At 41.1% G+C, this 20,888-nt stretch overlaps 2 long non-coding RNA genes across 8 annotated transcripts in view; both read right to left on the bottom strand.

Moving 5' to 3' along the window:
- The window catches only part of LOC122975289, a 249,720-nt gene that overhangs the window by 121,946 nt on the left and 106,886 nt on the right, over positions 1–20,888 (bottom strand). The gene's annotated exons all lie outside the window — the stretch shown is intronic.
- On the bottom strand, positions 17,452–18,454 carry LOC122975290. Its single transcript, XR_006400620.1, has 2 exons — positions 17,859–18,454; positions 17,452–17,781 (listed from the first exon to the last, which is right to left on the bottom strand). It is a non-coding gene; the product is annotated as an uncharacterized LOC122975290 (long non-coding RNA).

Below are 20,888 nucleotides of genomic sequence, written 5' to 3'. Positions count from 1 at the left end.
TGACCCATCACCGATCACTCAGATTTAATGTGAATCACTCTTACCTACTGTACATTTCCGATTCCTTCTCCTTCCATATGAGCCTTTTTCCATTCTTTCCCAGGTGCCCACTCAAATTGAACGAAAGCAAGTAGGACAAGCAGGATTCGAATAATCAGCTAAACTAAATGGTGCAGAATTCCAGCTGGAAATCATGTTTGTACTGTACTGGACGACCGATGGAGAAAATTGGGGCACAAATTTGATTCCGAATCATCTTCTCCCCATGCACATAAAAGTACTTCAATTTATTCCAGTCAAGCCAAACATGAGTGGGTAATCATGTTTTGTTAGAGATGTGAGTTGCTGAGTTGAAGTAAACTGGAAAGTCATAAACCATAAATCGTCAGATGAGGGTAGATATGTTAACAGTCAGATTTATTCACATGGGGATAAACCCTGGGGTTTATCTGCAGCGAGATTTGTCACATCTTTGCCTGGAAACTGTGTTTATGTGTATCAGGATGTACTTTGAGATTATTCATGTATGGGTGCTTTATTCTTTATGGGTTAGAGTTGGGTTTCTTCATTTTGCCTGCCAGCCAGGAAATGAAACTATGCACTGCTTTCTGTGGCAAGGGGAAACTTCCCTTGCCAAAGACTTAACCTGATGTGCTGGGTGTCTCTCTTATAATTCCATAACCGTGTGCTGCCTGTTCCCCTTAAGCTGTGCCCTCTAGTATGAGCCTGAGAGGATGAGAAAGCCCATCTCTTCACCGCTCAGTCTAAATCTGACAGTCTCTCTTTGCCTTACAGGGTGATGAGGGGAATTTTTTTTTTTCACTCTTCCAAGAGGGAGATGGGTGAGTGCCATGCTCACAGCATATAAGAGGATCACACGGCGATGCTGAGGAGTTGGCCATTTCATGGCAACTCTCTGCCGTGACAGATGGGCAGTATGTTATTGCCATAGCCTAGAGTTTAAAAACCCAAGCTGCTTACTGAGTAAGTGATATGAACGGGGAATGAGATGGTGGGTGGAGCTACTGCAGGAAGTAAAAAAAGGAAGCAGGCAGATGAAGAAAGACATAAAGAAGGGACAAGATGAGCAAAGTAAGACATAAATACTGTAGTTTGACAAAGGGAGGGCAAAAAAAAAGTGTTTCTTTGAAAAGACTTATTCTATGCAAGATGAAGGGAACGCAACATGCCATGACAAGAACAGTTGCAAAAGAAGACAAAAAGCCAAAGAAGAATGAAAGAGACAGAGTGGTGACTGCTGAAGCATGTGAGGGAGAAGAGTGAGGGAGAGAAAATACACCCAATCATATAGACAGCCTGGTGGGAAACTGTCTATGTACAGAGTGAGCACTAAATTAGTTTCCCACAGGGAGCTCATCTGCTGCTGAGGAAACCACAGAAAACCTTCTAGCCACACTCCAAATGGAGCCGATGATTTGACTTATTTTCTTATTGACAAATGATTTGCTGTGTCAGAATGGGAGGAAACCCATGGCTGCGAATGGAAGAGAATTGCTAGAATATTTGCTGCTAAGCAATGGTAACATATTGTATCTGAGTCCTGTTTTAATATTATTAGTATTCATTAAACGACAACTGAGATATAATGTTATAATGACCTACAGTTGCATTTCAGAAGTGCCAACATCTCATGGTGTCATAAGAAAGACATGTATTTACCACACATTTATTTTATCTTGCTCTTCTGGTGAGGGAAAAAAAGTTATGATGCTTAGCAGCATGCTTGTGTATCCCTCTAGTCCTCCAGGTTTACTGCTGACTTTTATCTGCAGGTGTTCAGATTCATCCACCTCCAACTCTGCTACTGCTGCACGTCTACTAACTTTAGAAATAGCTTTAAAAGGCTGATATACTTTCTCTGCTCTCGTCTTATCCTCCTCTGTCAGATCTTTCCACCATTTATTTGTCAGATTGCCAATTACGTACTAATAATTGACAATAATCAGGAGTGGAATGAAATGTAAATAAAGGGGAGTGATACCACTCAACTCTTCAGATATCAGAGCTATACTGTGATTGTAAGCACTGATTGAATGCCTCTTAACCAACTGCAACGTGTGCTCAGCAGTAATTGTTGTATGGTTGCAGCTATACTGTGCAATCGTCAGGCTGGTGGAGACAGCTTTGGGACATTTGACCTTCTTATGATTTTAAATTAGGTACTTTGGTAAATGCGAAGCAAAAGATAAGCGTGTATTATGAGAGATACACCATACTTACATTGCAGAAGAAGAAAGAAAAGCAGGATAGGAAAGTGAAACATTAAAAGTTGCTCATCCCTCGGGACTATATTTAATATTTGTGTACAGCAAACAGGAGTTATTGGGGCGTTTGACAACAAGTGTTGCAAAGAGCAGCACCAGCAAAACAAACTAAACAGCTGTCCTGATATACTGTGGACTACAGTCATACTTCATTCCACTCTTTCATCTGCAGAACAGAAACTAAAAAATTATTTCATCCGTCCTCGTGACATGGCCAGTTTTATTGATAATGCAGAATACATCAGCAGGCGCGTCTGTTTGAAGACCTATTCTGTGTGTATTTGTGTGTGTGTGTGTGTGTTGTTGGGCTAGGTGGAGAGCGTTCTGAGACTGAGGTAAAGTGTGTGAGTCATTCCAATGACTGTTGACAGGTGTATTGGTCATCTGTATTTGTGTGTGTGTGTACGTTCAACGGGAAACTTCACAGTTGCTGACGCCGCTGAGCAAAGGCTGGAGATACAGGCGATTATTTTGTAAAGCTTAGGTGTGATCCTAGCAAGTTGCTGCGTGCCTCTGGAGCACTGACAGAATCAATACATCTAATGTAGAAATCAAACCCCAGCAAACTGAGACACTCGCACACACTTCCACCTCAGTGTGCATCCACTCCTGATGCTGCAGAGCATGGATCAGGCACGGTCTCAGAAGACCACTGAGGACTTCTGGTCCACTGACACACACACACATAGTCAAACACACACGCACATACATACATGTATGCATGTGGAGTCCCATTCACTCTTTTTCACACACATTTCCCCATCCCCTGCAGGGCAGCTGGCTCTCTTCAGCCTCCAATTTATTGTGAATTACCAGCTGTCCCACCAGCAGCCCCAGCGAACACCACAACTGATCCTCTCTCTTTATCTTTAAACTACTTCCTTACAGATTTTCCCTGTGAAGAAAAAAAAAAAAAAACAAACACCACCACTCCCACAACCACCCAAGAGAAAGTCATAATACTGCATGCACAGTGCAACACACTGCAAATGTAACAAAACAATGTGTTTCAAGACTTAATCTCCTGTCCATCTGTTCTGTCACTATTGAGAGGTAAGAAAGGAAGAGAGAGAGAGAGAGAGAGAGGGAGTGACAGGGAAAAGAACAAGGAGGGGAGGATGCAGGATATAGGAGAATAAGAGAAGCATGCAACCTTCATATGCTCCCTATGCATTGCAAATCATGCTTACGTTATGCAGCCATCATCTTTTATGCAAATTGTTTGAGTGCTGCAACAGTGTCTTATACATATTCATGCTGCAGGAGGAACATGGCACCTGTCTGCGGGCCGGCTGGTTACATTAAATCTCTGCGTTAATGTAGAGCATATGCAGAGAGGGCAGGGTGATTATGCACAGGCAGATGAGATGCTTTTTCCAAGGGTGAAGCTTGAAGGGAAATGACTTGCAATGAAACTACTCAACATTCTTATTCTTGATTTTTTATTATTGTGTGTGAAAATACTGCATGCTCATTTCATACATTTAAATACTCACCATGCCTTATTTGCATTTAATTTAATGTAGAAAATAGAAAAAAAACAACATACAGTAGTCCAAACACTATATCGTATGCTACCACACACTCAGATACACATGTAGCGTTTCTGAACGCGGTGTTGCTGAATGTGGAGGTGTACTGGTCTGAACAGGTGAAGTAAGTTTCAGAGAGTGGGTGGGTAGTCAGTCAGTCAGCCTGCCAGTGGGAAGAGCAGTCAGACAGAGGTCAGGGTTGTCACGGTCCGATCACACCAGCGAGGGGATTTGGGGCTTGTCAACGGCATGACAGAACCAAAATGTGTCAGGATAAGGGCAACAGGCGGCCTCTGTCTTCCTGTGTGCCACTGTGCTACAGACTTCCCTTTGGGGGGTGTCTGACTTCACCGACCACAGTTTTTGACTCTTCTAATATGCCTGAACACAGACTGTTTACATCAGAAATCCGCAGAGTATGAGAGGCCATGTTTTAGGATACGTTGCATTGGAAGAAAGTCTATGGTCACATGCTAAGTTCTTCCTGAGCATATCCCTTCTGCTCCGGTCTATAAATGAATGACATCTGGTAATAGCCTCACTGCCAGGTACGAAATCATGATCCAGACTCTTCTCATTTGTGGTTCCGTGATGGTGGAATTAGCTACTCAGTGCCACACAGTCTGCTGACTCCCTTGGTGTGTTCACTGAAAACTCAGCTTTTCTGCAAACACCCTCTTGAAACTTTAGCACTACGCTGATTCTTGAACTACTTTCATGCTTTCTTGTTGTTTCTTAAGCTACTTCCATTTGTTTTTTACTTTAATAATAAAGAAAAACTTCTGTCTGGCGCTCTTTCTCATTGCACTTGTACCTCTCTTTCAGTCACTGTCCTCTAATGCTCTTGCCTCACTTGTAAGTCAGTTTAGTTTAAAGCATCTGCCAAATGACAATAAACTTGTCAATTTGTAGTTTGCCGTGTGCGGGGGGTTATATGATAGCAGAAACAGTTTAAATGCGTGGAAACCTGGTGAAAATCAATAAAAATGAAAACGAATAAACTAACAAACATGAACATGAGGGCCTGTGCACCATGTTTGTGCTACTTGGAGCCTGAATTTGGGTTATTGCTTCAGGGAAACTAAGAAAGTGCTAGAGGAGATCCTCCATAGCACCACTCCCCCCTCCCCCCAACGCCCCCGCACACACACACACTCGGAGACACTAACAAACACAAACAAATCAACACACACATGCATACACACAATGTCAGACTAACAAATCAACACTGAAATCCACAAATCCACAAAGCGCACACACACACACCATAGAACAGAACAATGACAATATGACTTACCTAATTAAAAGCTACGCTCAGCAAATTGGACAATGCAAATTGTGGGGACAAAAAAAAAGAGGAAGCTTTCGCCGTCCTACACTCCTCCCCTTCGTTGCACTCCTCTCTTCTTGCTTTTGAAAGCCATCTCTGCAAATTTCAGGGCTGTGTAATTATCCCTCCGTTCTAAAGTAGACATTAGTGAAGACATCCCACCACTCTTACAGGGATCCTATTAAGACAGGTAATTAAAGGCGGCGCAAAGGAAAATTGGCTGAGGAATGCATATTGAAAAGAGCCTCAAATATGGGCAATAAATCTCCTGCCTGTCTGTCTTTAGGGTGCTTTTTTTGAGTGTATTATTCAGGAGCCTCTTGTTGGCAAAGGCCTGAGAGAAACATATGCTGACAGGAAGGGGGACGGAGAAGGTGGCCAAGTGGCGGCCATTTTGTAGGTGACCTACTTCTCTTCTGTTTTAATGAATAGAGGAATGGGAGGATGTGAGGAGGGTTTAGCTGTGCCTTGCCAAAGAAAGCCATTTGTCCTTGCTGTGCCTTCAGTATACAGTGTGGTACAAATATTTTAGAGCCCTTGGCATCCGCAGGTGAAAGCAATGCTTTTAAATTACGCTGATGCTGATTTATTCAATTCACACGTCAGCTACGGTAACAAAGGCATTCATCATAAGCACCTGATTTGCATTCTACACAGTGAACGAGCCAGGTTTTCTTCCTTGTCACACCAAATGATGTTTATAACACTAATCATATTATGATATTCCAATGAACATTTTCATCACCTAACACCTTCTGAAAGCTCTATCGCTGAACCGCTGATGAGTGCAGCCCCTCATCAATTGACTGAACGTTCAAGTGGAAAAAAGGCCCGGCTTGAAATCAAGCGCTTGGCGCAGCATGAATATTGACAAATCAGAGATGACATGGGATCGAGACGATGGAAGGCACGGCGTCGATGCGATTGTAAATGGAAACAATCGATATCGCGTTACATTCTGGGAAGAGGGGGTGATGAGAGAAAGCACTCCGATGCACAATCTAACGGATCGCTATTGAGGTATGTGTCGATTCAAAACCTACAGGTATAAGGACTTATAAGAAACTAGGGACCAGCAGCTCTGAATTGGAGCCTGGATTGGATTCTTATTTGGAGTAGAAAGAACTTCTCTGAACCCCCTTTAATATGGACAAATGACTCTCATTATCTTCTTCTCTATTGAATACCAGTTACTGAAGTAGGCCTTTAAGAAAGGAAATCTGATTCAAGAGGGCTCTCCATCTCTCCTCCTCCTTGCCTTTCTTTCGCTCCCTCCTTCACTGTCTGTTATACACAAGAGAGTGCAGCCTGGAGAATACAGGGATGCACACTTCAATTTAGAAAGCATGAATAAACAATGGGGTTTCCATGTGCTGCAGAAATTTCCCCTGGCGACGTTCACTCACACACTCTATAGCCGATACACTTGCACACGTATGGAGCTCACACTCGCTCCGTGGGACGCGCGCAGGCTCAGCAGAACGGATACTGATGCATACATTCGTTCTCATAAACACTGGCAGAGTGTGAGATATCTGTGCACGCGCTATCTGAAAATACTAACTTTCCTTTACAGAGATACTCTGTCACATATGAACACACATACACACACACACACACACACACACACACACACACTCACAAACACAAACAAACTGTCTCTCAGACTTTGGCAACCACATAGTTTTATGGGTGGTGAAAGGGAGCACAAAATTACTTGCTCACAGCAGAGAACAGTGTCACAGTGAAAACTGCTGTGAACACAAATTTAGATAATGGTCATACACACACAAACACACACACATAGAAACACAAACAGCCTGAAAGTACAACACAGCAGAGATCTTTGTTGCAATCTATTTGAAGCAGAGTTTCCTTAAGAGAGCACTGAGATGGAAACAAACAGTTCCTGCAATAAAGCCTCCCTCAGTGCACAAATTAGGATAAGAGACTCAGCATGAGTTAGAAGTCCCTGTTTGGAGCATGTGTGTGCGTGTGTGTGTGTGTGTGTATGTGTGTGTATGGGTGTGATAACAGTCTACTGTACTTCTTTGAGTGAGATTTGTGTTCTTGAGAGAGCAACAGAGAAAGAGAGACAGAGAGAGAGAGAGAGAGAGTGAGAGTGTGTGTGTGGGTGTTTGCATGTGTACAGTACGTGTGTGTGTGCCCCCTCGGTCCTGGTCCCTTTAATTCTGTGAGCTAAGATAATGAGAATTTTATCTGCAGCTCCTCTGAGGCGTGGGGCTCTGATTGAATGGGAGCAGAGTGTAACGGATGAGACGAGCGATAGCGGGCCGGCTAGGTTACACACAGGCAGGCTAACGCACCGCCAGCGTGCTCTATGGGGAAACATGGATAGTGTGTGCCAGCACTGAGGGAGGTAATGGAATGTGCTGTGTACCTGTGACAAAATGGGAGCCCCTTGGGTTGTGAAGAATGCCATGGCTGTGATAATAATACTCACTATGTGTCTGGAAATAGGACATGGTGCAACGCTGCACCACGCAACTCTTAGCAATGGTAAACCTTGGGCATGTTTATGATTATTCAAGCAGTAAACTGGCAAATAAGTAATTTTAATATTCTCTGTCTCTCCTCTGTAAAACACACACAACGCCATGCTTATACACACTGAACATCTTCAGCCGTACCCTTTTCTTGTAATTTCCACGATTAATCATTTTCCCAGCAAAATCATCTCCTTAATGGCACACCTGATAAGTCTGATGTCAGATTCAGTTTTGCAGGAAGCAGATAGAGAGCCGTAAGGTAAAAATTAATGAGATTAATCAAATTAATTAAATTGCGGTACTTCTCCTAAATGTGGAAAGTCGATGCAGCTAGACCTGAAACAGTCTCTACTGCTCTATTTCTCCAGTGAAATCTTTTTATGGTTATATCTAACAGTTTTATGTCGAAGAAGCAGTAATCCTAAAATCATATCTTGTTTAATTGGCCACCATCACTTTTTATCTATGACCCAGAAAGAGATGCTTATACAGTAAACGCATTGTACTTGCTCATCTAAATGTGGAGAAGAGGATGAGAGGAGATGCTTTGGCTAAAAATAAGTCAGTGTCTGCAAGCCGGAATGTAAATTATATATGTATGTAAATTAGGGTTGTCAAATTATAAATGATGCTGGTTAAAACTGGAAGGACGGACCTGTCAGTAAAAGCAGAAACGTACCTTTCAACTTTCAATTTTAAGGTGCCTGAATGTTACTTCTAAACATCCTGAATAACAAGCAGTACGTGTATTATAATAAGGTATGCATCTACAACTATGATTTCTAAAGCGCTGATTCTGTAGCACATACTGTATGTTGTTTTAAGGTTTTTTTTCTGGTGAGTCATTTTTAATCTTTTTACTTTCTTTCAAAGGTGACATTGTCCTCTGTGTGTTGAACAGGTAACATGACCCTAAAGTCCATGATACCCCTTTTAAGTCCATTATAGAATGACTAATCTTATTCCATGTTCTCTTATCCCCCTTTGCTTCCCTCGTCTTCCTGTGATGTGGATGCAAGAGAAAAAAAAGTTTTGAAATGACTTCACAGCTCACTATCAAACAAGGACCCATCTGCATCGAGCCTCTCTCTTTCACGGCAGCACGGAAAATTAGTCTCTCATAATGAAGCAGAAAAATTTGAGTTAGAAAAAGAAAATAGGTACAAAAGCCTCTCAGCTGACTTGTCTGGATATGAACTCAATGCATCTTAGCTTTTGTCTTGTTTGTCAGCTTTTGCGCTATGGGGTGCCTGCTAATCATCAAATCCACTAAAGTTTATGATAAACAAAAACACATCTCAGATTCATTACCTTCATAACAGGCTTTCACTTTTTTTTCACATTACCAAGCATTTCTTCGAATAATAGATCAGAGAAAAAACAAAGATGCGATTTAAATTGGTAAAAACCATGCTGGGAGATATTGACAAATGAGGCTAATGGGGAAAAAAGAACAGTCCAACACTTTCATTACAGAGCAATTGCTTGGCAGTATTAAGGTAACAATGGTCACCTTGGAGGAAAATAATTCATCATCATTCTAGGAATTGCAAACCTTCACTTGAGTAAAGGTAATGTTTGAAGGAGTATGGATGACTATTAAAGTGGGCAATAGGTGATGCTTAAGAGGATTTATTCATAGCTTAAGACAAATGTCAACAGTGATCACTCTAAAGATGAGATATGAGCTAGGCTCACATTTGATGGGCATAGACACATATAGTATATGCATTAAATATGGGTTACATAAAAGGTTTTTAGTGTTCCTCCCATTATGTCAGTAATAATAAACGCTTGTCACTCTATGTGTACATAGGGTGAGTATATAGCTTTCTCATTAAAGGGTAATCCATGAGCCTTCAACACACATTAAATGATTGGCAGAGTCAGTGCATTCCTGCAATGGGAGGAATATTGGAATTACAATGAATAGGGAAAAGCACAAATACTGTAGTTACTGTATCATAGAGGTAAGGAAGGAGATTGAGGAAATTGGTTTGTGATTGTAAGGTTGTTGGTCTTAATCAATCTGCAAAGTCTGAGTTCAGCCAGTGAACACTTGATCAACACACAAGGAAAAACTTTTACTTTTTAATCCCAGCTGCTGCAATATAACTGCTCAGAGGCTGAGAATAGACTATTCTGGTACATACAGGGTAATACCCAATATGTATGTTTCACAATTGTAATGTATAACCGACGCAAGATTCTACATTAGTGCTAACAAACTGAGTGAGAGACGTAGGAATTTTAACCTTGGTGGGTCTTATACACCTTGATGAGAGTTCAGAGTACGAGAAAAGCAAAACAGACACATAAATGTGGTCATTCCATGCAAAAAAAAAAATTATAATGGAAACTGTCTCCAACTGATACCACAGTTCTGTTTTTCAAACCCAACAACATACTGTCAGGTAGAGAGATAGAATACAATCCAGGAAGTCTGGTTTATTAACAGATCCATGAGTTTGAGGACTTGCCAGATGCCAAAAAACTGCATAGTACTTTATAATACTCTGAGAGAGGATTTTCAATTTCTGGAAATTTATCACAGCAGTAACTATTTTATCTTTCGTCATCATGTTCACGAGGTTAACAGTAGAAATATGGCATTAATGTTACAAAGTAATCTGCCACTTCTGTGTGTTTGGACATAGTTTTTGGCTGCTGCCGAACCTTGCCAAATGACAGTGCACTGTAGTCCAGCAAAAGATGAAACGTCAATTTCAGTTCCTTCTAACTAAGTATTTCTGGAAATCAAGTTTCGATAAATGTATGAAATATCCTCTTATATGTGCTCTGATATTGTTTTCTCTGCTGTTTGTATGCATTGCTGAACCCAAAAACCCAAAAGACAGAAAATCTTCTACAAAATTTAATTGCATTTTTTTTTTTACAGCATATTAGGACTGAAAACTTTGTGTCTGGGATTTGAAACTGTCAAAAACACTGCGACAAACAATGACATCTGATTCCACCCAGAGCTTAATTTACGACAGTGTGATGCTTGAGCACATGCTCCCATCCTACTTCTTATCACTCTGAAGTGATTGACCTGATGAACACTGCCTCGGGTCCTTTGGTGCAATGGGTTTTGTCATTGTGTTGCAGTTTGCTACTCAGAAAAGCAGATATTCCAGTGGTTCAATCCATGAACTGAGCCAACATTAACCTATTTGTAAGTTCAAACCTTTATTTTTTTTCAAATTGCCTTCAGCCTTTGTCTCTTTTGTTGTGGCTGTATCTACCTATAGTAGTGCATTAACTGAAGAATGAGGATCTCGGTGCAGCACTGCAGAAACAGCAGCACTGAGGTCATGTCCCCCAACAAAAGGTCTCATTTCTCTCTACAATGCAGAGAAAAACTGCTCTTCCCGCTTAGGGAACAATGTTGTATACCGTCTTGTGCAGTTACTTTCCTTTTTCTCTTATTGCATTTTCTTTACAGTACGCAGAACGAATGGTTGACTAATCAAGCCTGAGCAGTGGGATGGTGGTGAGGTTTTTACTGAGGGCTTTTAACAAGGTGGTGTCCCTCTCACTCCTGTAAGCTCCACTTTTACTAGATAATGATGTAAAGGTTGGGGACTGAAGTTCTTTATTATTGTGTGAGTTCTTAAACACTTGTTTTTGGGTCAAGAGTGTGGTATATCCACGTTGTACAAATTGGTATGTAAGATAAAACCTTAACCCTAACTCTAACCTTTTTTTTTCAACAAAATCCTAATTGCTTCTTTGGTAATACTTAAAGACATAGAGCTTTATAAGTGGACCCTACGGGATAATACTCAATGAGATGTGCTTTTAATAATGCATGACACGGAGGCAGGAAGCCCTTCAAAATACTGCCAGGTTTTTGGCAACAGAGACAATGAAAAGGTTTCTTTTATACCGTCTTGATAACCACATTCAGTCGAGAGAGAGCAAAGCTTAGACTGAGATGAACACAATTCTCTTTTTTTTTGAGCTACAATCATATTTTTCTCTTTTGGATTTGCTCCAACACAGATTATTATATTATATTATTAATACAGTATTCACAAGCCAGTCAACAACATTTGAAAAGAATACATTTGTATAAACTTACTCTTTTACTGGCGTCACACTTATGCCCACTCATAAAAAGGTATCCAAATTACAATTAGAGCCCAGATGCAAATTCCTAAATATGTATCCACACATGCTGTATCAAATGTGTGAATCACAGTTTGTAAAATATGAATCACAACTACAAATGATTGAGCTCAATAATTTGTCTTATATCCAAATGATTTCTTAAGACTACACAGCGGGCGATGTGTTAAAGCAATCTCTACTTGTTAATTGTGTTAAATCATAATTAAGAAGACAATGGGGGTACAAATTTAGTGTCTGCTCCATTGTTGTGAAAAGACTGTTATTTTTCACTTGTGAATATGTATAATGAGCACTGCTCTGCAATAAATAATATTAAGACAGTCGTATTGTTCTGGCCTTCTAAAATCAAAGTAATTGAAATACTAAGCTTCATCTCTGACTGCAAGCCCTAAATTGCAGATCCATTATTGTCTTCCATAGCCTGTTACTGTAAAAACAAAAAAAACTACTGGGTTCATAAGAATATCAAAAAAATTAATTGGTTTTGGGAAAGTTTTTGTAAGAACAGGGACTATAAAAGCATTGTTCTGTATGTATGGTACGCCTTTATGATGTGTGTGTTTGTGTCTATATATATGTATGGCTTGTCTCCCCAGCAGTATTTGGACAATGTAACTATCCAGATGCTAGACTTTCTCTGAAGTAGATCGATGCAAATGGCTCGCTGTTGCAATCACAGATGCCACAAGCAAGGACAGACAGGCAGCCAACATCTCTCTCCCGCTCTCTCGCTTCCTCTCACACACTCTCTCCGTGGCACAAAATGATCTGCCACTCTGAACAAGAGTCTGCGCTACAGGGCGGACGCTGGCATCCATTTATCAGTGCTGGGCTCATCCAGAATATTGTCTCTCCTTCTGGCAGGAAGCAAATCAAACAAACAGGAGGACAAATGGAGAGCAAGAAGGAAATCGGGAAGAGGAGAGAACAAAGAGGAAAAACAGTGAGACTTCTTTTGCCAACCACTTCAATCAGGTGAACAGATGTATGTCGAACAAAAATGAAAGGCTCAAATAAAAAAAAGTGAATCATTACTTATGAGATCTCAGCTGCAGAGTTAGGCCCATGACATCCTTTCTACAATGTTCCTCTCACTGCAAATCCCCCTCTCACTGCATTCATCTCTGCGACACCCTTTTCTCCCATCATGACTCCTCCTCCAACCCTGATTCTCTATCCACCTTCAATTTCTCTCTCATGTCTCCCTGCTATCACTCCCTCTCTCACTTCTTCCTCCATCCAAACCCCTCTCTCCTGAGCCATTCCACTTGATCACCTCTCTGGTCTCCTTTCCAGCTGCACAAAACAGATCAAATAAGATCTGCGTTGAGATTTAAAAAAACAATCAAAACTGCATTTGTAGATGTACATTTTACAGTACATGCATACATTGACCACTTTTGAAAGAATATCCTGAAACACCACATTTTTATGTGGTTTCATTGTCTTTTTTTTTCATATGGGTCTCAATGCCCCCCACCCTCCTCCAAATATGCAATATGCAGTGGTCTCGCCTGGCTGAGTCGGTGCCGGTGGCCTTGCAGACAGCTAGCTGTGCCCATTACCTTAAGCACGTCTGGCTGGGGTGAGCTAGATTAGGGGAGGAATGAATAAGGCTTCTTGACTGTGAGCGCCCGGCCACCTACCTATAAATCACCTGCTAACTCCCCACAGCCACCGCGCCCCCTCCCGTGTCAAAAGTCTCTGACCCAATCAAAATTTCACTGTTCTTCCCTCTCGCCCCTCCCTTTCTCCTTCCCCATTTTCCTCCGTACCTGCCTGTGCTCCTCAGCTTTTCTCTCCCTTCCTCACCATCTCCTTCACCTCTCACCATCTATCTCCTTCCTTATCTTTGCTTCACTCTGCTCTCTATACACTTTTCCATCACTCTCTTTCTGTCTGTGTCCAGCACCCTTTCAGCTGTCTTAACCTCGCAGTTATCTTCCTCTTGCTCTCTCCTGCATTCATGCACTTTAACTCACCGCCTTCTGTGTTATTCCTAGTCTTTCCTAGTCTCGACTTCCAATGGTCTGGTCTTCCTGCTGCTTCCAGTGGAGTGTAAAAGGAACAAAGACGGCAGCCTGGGTGGTAAAATCTGTTGTACTTTTGGTGTGAGCACTTGAGATGAAGGGAGGAAAGTCTAAGAAGTTTAACGAGAAAATGTTTAGCACTGTCTGCAATAGAACCCAACTGATAAATTGTCCAATATTAGCTCATTGAAGATACATCAGTAACAATGTACATGTTGGCTGATAAATGACAAGAAATTGGAGTACAAAAATGCTACAGATATGTTTTGAAGATGTGTCACTATTCTATAGTTTGTCCAGCTAAGTAGTGATAAGTTTATTTTTCAACTGTAAAACATGCTGACCATTAAATTTCTGGTTTTTATTTAAGGGAACCTTATTTTAAAATGTTTATTCATGTTATGGATTGTGTAAAGAAAATTAATATTAAATTCTTTAAACTCTAAAATATCAATATCGGTATCTGCCTAAAAAATCCTATATCAATTAGGTGATAGTTTGATGTAGTATGATTATTTGGCACATAATAAAGTGGAGTGTTTTGTAGGATGGCAATAGGCTCTTACAGTGTTTATTCCACAATGCCTATTACCATTCAAAAACATGTGATGAGCTCAAAACTGTAGTCTACTCAAGTACCTTGGTTCTGAATGGAGGTATTTGGTGAGATTAGACTAAACTCTAATGATCCCTGTGGGGAAAATTGGGTCCTTACCACATAAAAGAATAGATACTGTGTGGATATAAATAAGCCGTGAGCAAACAGAGTGCATAAAATATGTGGCTGACAACTGCAACCAATGGAACATAAATGATCATATAAACGCACATAAAAAGTGTAAAAATCTCAGCAAAACTGATAAAAATTCATATTTTTGTCTGTGCAACAAGAATATACCCAGAATATGATACTTGTTATATTGCTCACAATGTGACTGAAATTAACAACATGACTTGTGAGTAAGTGAGTGAATGGGTAAACTTCACAGTAGATGATGAAAACACACACAGATACTTAGCCGATTTTTGGAAATTTGCTCAAAAAAGTTCTTCGCTATCTTGCACTAATAATCATTTTAATGGGACCACTACATTAGAAAAATGCAGAAAAATATGCATATAGAGCTGTATTAGAACTGGACTTGGACATTATTAGGAGATTGTCTACTTTTTCCAGCAAATGTCTGCATCGTGAAACAAGACAGGAATGTGAACTAGTCCAACAGGCCTGGTTCACTGGTTTAAATCTGGCTGCTAGGCAGCAGTGATGAGAATCTGCAGAGTAATTTGTAGTCTGAGTCAGGGCATTAGTTCCATTTTCAAATGGAATACTCGCTGCTGTTCATCTGTACACTCAGAGAACCTCAGAGTTTTGTAATGAGGCGATAATGGAAAATGAACCGGGTGAATCTCCCTCTCTTTTAACTTTCTCCCACCATCCCACATTTTCCCGCACGCACCACTAAACCAGATACATGTGCACACACATACACACAAAACGCGAAAAGTTATCAAGTGCTTTTCCATTTCACCAACACTAGGGTGCTGGACTGATTGCATGTTGGCTGAAAAAAGAAAGTGACAAAGTGGAGGATGGAGAGGAGGGAGGTCAGAGATGGATGGATGAAGTGGTCTTGGGGGGAGATATAAATGGAAAGGCAGACAGTGGGAGAAAGAAAGACCCATCATCCAGTGCAGTTACTGCCCACAGAATGACAGCGCAGTTTGTGTGTGTTATTTGTGTCCTGGTGCATGTGTGTGCGATTGTGTGTGCGTTTGTGTGTGCAATTTGTTTTTGTGTGCAGGTGCATGAGTGACAAAAAAAGCACAGCCTTCTCCATCTGCGTGCATCATCAATATCGTGGCAGCGGACACAGCTAATTGCAATACGTCAGAAATAACAAATGCTTAGGTAACGCCACACATAAAGAGTTCTGACATCTGCATAACTAGAGTGAATGGACACTGCCGTTGCCTTGGGAGCAATACAGATGTGTTGTAATTATGTCACTGGCTTAGTGATGAGGTACTATGGGTCTCATTCACCTTCCAACCCACTGTCCTCAATTAGAAACATCACCCCCTGCTGGCTTTAATGGGGACCTAAAACTGATGTAGGTGAAGGTCATTGGCAACTGATTCTTATTCTGACTCTGGTTTGAATTATTTGGACAAATTAAGGTAAAAGTGATAGATACCTTAGTTGAAACTGTCTCACAGCACATAATCATCATCACCCACCCTAACAGGCTTCACATTTTTTTGTGAATCCTCTGCAAGTACACAGAAACACAGTACACAGTTTTGTCTGTGATGGAAAAAAATGAACACAGGACAGGGTTGTTATCCATACCTGCCACCCACAATCTATCTCTGAAGATGCCTCTGTTTCACAGAAGACATCAGATGGAGAAAAGGAGGAGATAAAATAGTTTAGTCACGATCAAGCATTCCCTCCACGGAGGTCTGCTGAATCCCGCAGAATGGAGCGAAGCTAAACTGTCCCAATCACGTTGATGTGGACTTAATGAGCAGCTTTAAATTCGTCTGCCAATCATGCCGCCTTAAGACCCTGAATCCTCGGCCTGAAAGACTCTACCTGTGCATATCTGGGGGTAACTACATCAAAAGTTGATGGCGGAGAGTCCTACGGTGGCTCATTGGTATGAGCATAGGGGTCTGTTCAGCTGCATTAAGCCCCAGCAAGTTCATTAAGCAGCATGAGAGGGGAAGGACGAACAGTGGTGCAGATAGACTGCCTTGATCAATGTAGATGAATGTTCTGCACTGCTGCATGAGAGGCTACAGGGATAAAGTCTGAAGTGAATTAATGTATGTGCATTAAGTGTGTGCATGTAAGTGTGTGTGTGTGTGGGTGTAAAGAAAGAGAAGGAAGAAGAAGTGTATAAGCACGAGTGCGACAAGAAGTAATGCATATAGACACACAAAGAAAGTATGAATCTCAAATGCATCTGAATGAAGCTCTGTGACTAAAAAGAAAAACAAGTTTGAAATTTCAATCAGTGAAAGTAACAGGCTAGGAGACATAACATAGAGAATATTTGCCTCCTTATAGTGGGTGTACCATTTTTCCACTTTTCCAGGCTGCAGTTCCTCTGATGATGGCTATCAATTTTGCGTTTTGGACTGCCACTGAGATGTCGGCCAGGTACTTCTCTCGGATCTGATAAGCACAGTTACACAAACAGCTAGAAAACACAATTGAGATAGCGAAGTGGAGGCACAACCTGACGCCTCTTCATCATACCGACGACAATGACAGGCGCTCTGATGATGAGCGGGGAAGAAATTCACTCATTTTAGTAGAAAGAGAGAGACAGAGGGTGAGAGTGAGAGGGAGAACAGAAAAAAAAAAAAAAAAAAAAACACCTGTTCTGCCTGTCTCCCAGCCTGCCAAACTGTGTCCCAAGGCACTGTCGTCTCCCTAAATAAGAACACCTCGGAAAATGAAGGAGGGTGCTTGGGGAACGTAGGCGCTGGCAGGAGAAAAGAAACATATCTATTGTTTCAGAGAGAGAGGCATCACCAAAATGAAATGTGTACACAAAACACCAGAAAGGGAGAATGTGTGTGCACAGGGGGACACTAACAAGGTGAAGGAGGGAGTGAAGGAAGTCTATCCGTCTTTAATATACTTAATTTGTGCCGGAAAATCTCAGAGACAGGTGCTACAATATCATCTGAATGCATTTGGGTGCTGGCTGAATTCAAATTACTTTGTTTTTCGCCAAAGGAAAAGCGTGTGCTGAATGAGCCAAATTGCTACCTAAAGTAAGCACAACACAGAAGGCAGCACTTAAGTGTGAGTACAATTATGCCGAAAACACCTAAAAGTTGCTAATAACACATGTAACAAACAATACTCTCGGCAGGTTGTCAGGATCTTGGCAGAATTTTCAAGTCTTTCCCTTGAGGCTTCAATGCTGTATTAGATACCTAAGAACGAGAATCATTGTTCAGTGAATTCATTATTGCGTATTTGATTGTTAAATCAATAAACAATGAGAGGTTACCTGGATGAAGACGTGGCAACAAGTTTGCTAGTCCACAAACAACAGACCAAGCATTTTGACAGCAGGGAAAATACCGTAAACAAAAACATCTGCTATTATTCAATTCCCAGTTGTGGCATATCTTGACCTGATGAAAGAGAAATGAATAAATCATGCTCCATTAAATGTCATTACGCCTGTTAGCAAAATCTAATTCTACTAAAGTTCAGCGCCGGTTTACAAATTGAATGTAATTGCCTAGAATGCAAATGGGCTGGGCTGTTGTTTGTGTGAATGTGAGACCAAGCAAGAGAAGAGTGTGACTGAGAGAGAGAAAGAGAAAGAAAAACAAAAAATGTGTGAGGGGAGGAAAACCTTCAAGCGCCAGCATAATGGGCAACACTTCACAGTTTTCATTCAGAAGTCTGAGGGGCTACAACGCCGGGGAATTGTCGATTGTCAAGGCTTTAAAAACTGATGGTTTCATTTCGGTGAAAAAAAAAAAAAAAAGAAGAGAGATGGGGAAAATGTAATTACCCAGCGAGAGCTGTGTGGGAGTTTTACTGTTTGATAATTATCCCTCAAAGGCACGCTAAACTTTTCCTTAGCTATCTATATAAAACTCCACAGAGACGAACAAGTAGGAGAGAGGTCACCTAGCTCCAGGAGGGAACGGGGGTAGAAAAAGTGATGAGATAAATGTGAGAGAGACTAAGGATCAGATAAGTGCAGGCTTGTTGGGCAGCTGAGAACAAGAACGCTCTAGAGAAATACAACAGGAAATAAAATAATACATCACAAAGCACATCTTAGAGGACAAGTTATTGCCTTGGTAACTCACAAAAATGTATCGACTTGTAATGGGTTCTGTAAAAGTAAATGTCGAATTTTGGGATGAGGCATCAAAGCATGCAACATTTTGGAAATGGATGACTGAAGTAGTTGATAGTCCACTTTTCATTTCCCCAGCTCTCTTTACCGTGCTATCTGTTGCTTTTATAGATGTACAAACACACACACACACATAAGCCTGCACACATGCACACCATACGCAGATACTGTATTTACTGCAGCTCTGCCTCTTCCTCACAAACAAACACGCCTGCACACATTTGCACATATTTGCTGAGTTTCTACCTTGTCCATAATATTCTCCAGTGTGAGGCAATAAATTGAAAGCCTGACCTTATGGCATAGCTGAGAATAAAAATACATTTGACAAAAGGATAAACATTCAAAATCCAAATGAAAACAAATATGAAAGGAAAAGTCAGAGAGGGTCAGGTCTGTTTACGCCAGACTTCCTGACATTTTGTTGCACTGCCTTGCTCTGCAACTCAGGTTGGAAACTTTCCAAAAACTGTGAAAAACAGCATCTGAATATTTTTTTTTAGCTAAAATACACACAAAAAAAGAAACTGCATGTACAGTTGAGGGTTTGACACAGAATTAAGTACAAACATTCACGATAGGCACACGGTCTCTCTTCGTGGGCTTAAAGAAATGTCACATGAACCTGAAGCAGCTTGTTTCACGTCATAGAAAAGCTTTTCATCTGAGTTGAGGCTGTTTCCATTTTTTTTTTTTTTTTTAAATTCCGTAAGCTCCCAAAATAAACACCAAAACAAAAAAGGAACTGCTTGGATTTGTTACTGCTGGCATCTTTAGATCTTAGCCCGAGTAATACCCATTTATCTCATGGGTGTAGTTTGAGTTCTGTGTAAACCCACGTTCCCTCCCCCTTGTGCACAGAGCCATCAGCTTAACTTCTTTATCAGTGACATTAATCTTGATGATACACTCTTTCTAATTAATGGAGGATTGCCCGATGCCATAAATATGAGTGGTGGATGCGGATACACAAAGCAGATGTCAAACAAATGCAACCACAAATTACCCTGTGCACAAAGCTACATACCTGCATACACAATGACTACAGCCATTTTTCCACAACTCTCCGATACACGATAGGATACGCAGTTTCAGTTGCAGGGCTCACTCACTAGCTTGAAAAATTAGATGCATCGGTGTATCATATGTATGTGTGTGTTATTGTCAGTGTCACTCTGTGTGTTTCTCCATTTGCTTGCAGGAAGCTGTTCTATTACGCTAGAGAGCCAATTAGCATGTCTCAGTTTGACACCCGTCTCGTCAGGACCAGCATGCTCATACATGTTAATTGTGGACTTGAACGGCCGCAGAGGTTTTGGCTGCCTTATTATAGCAAGAACATGTAACTAACAACCAGGGGGCTGATGTGGCCAAATCTCAGAGCCACCCACCCACTCCCCTGTCACTACCTCTCAGTCTCTCATTCTCTCTGTCTTCCTCTTTCCCTCCCTCCTTCCTACCCAGAGTTAGTGAGTAACGCCCCCAAGGAATGACCTTCCAGTGAAAGTTGATCTATCTTAATATAGGAAGCGAGGAAGCCACCACTTATCTTAGAAAACAAATGCTGCGTTCAGGTCACATGGGAACAATCATAAGAGAAACTTGACAATTCAAAGCCACTGCTTTAAGTGTTTATCTATATTCACCGATACAACATTGGATCTATTTTGCTAAATTGTCACATTTTGAAGATTTTGGTAAGAAAACAACAGATGAGTGTGATCAAGCTGCGCTGATAGCGATGCCCCATATTGGCAGGAAACACATGCAACATCAGCAAAATTCTGCAAGAGTGTCGTGAGAGCAGAGGGGCACTGGGGAGAAAATATGTTGAGGAAGCAGAGGCAACAATGACAGACTTTAATAGAAGAAAGAAACAAATTGTAAAAAGAGAAATTAACATCTGTTGAAGTCGGCTGGAAGAACTGACTGAATGGAGGGGGAGGAAGATCTAGAATTCAGAAAAGAAGGTGAAGGCATAAAGGAGGGAGAGTCTTAAAATATATCTGCAATCTGCAGTGAAATAATTTTCTTATTCATCCATTTTCAAGTCACACATCAAGTCTTTCAAAATGCCCTCTCACAAAAAAGTAGTGCAGAATAGTACAATTTGTAGTCCAAAAGCTTGTTGCCAAGGTGATATGTGATATGCATATAATA

This window comes from Thunnus albacares, chromosome 23 (assembly GCF_914725855.1).
Source record: "Thunnus albacares chromosome 23, fThuAlb1.1, whole genome shotgun sequence".
Taxonomy (NCBI): Eukaryota; Metazoa; Chordata; class Actinopteri; order Scombriformes; family Scombridae; genus Thunnus; species Thunnus albacares.
This window is presented reverse-complemented; position numbering and strand designations above follow the sequence as displayed.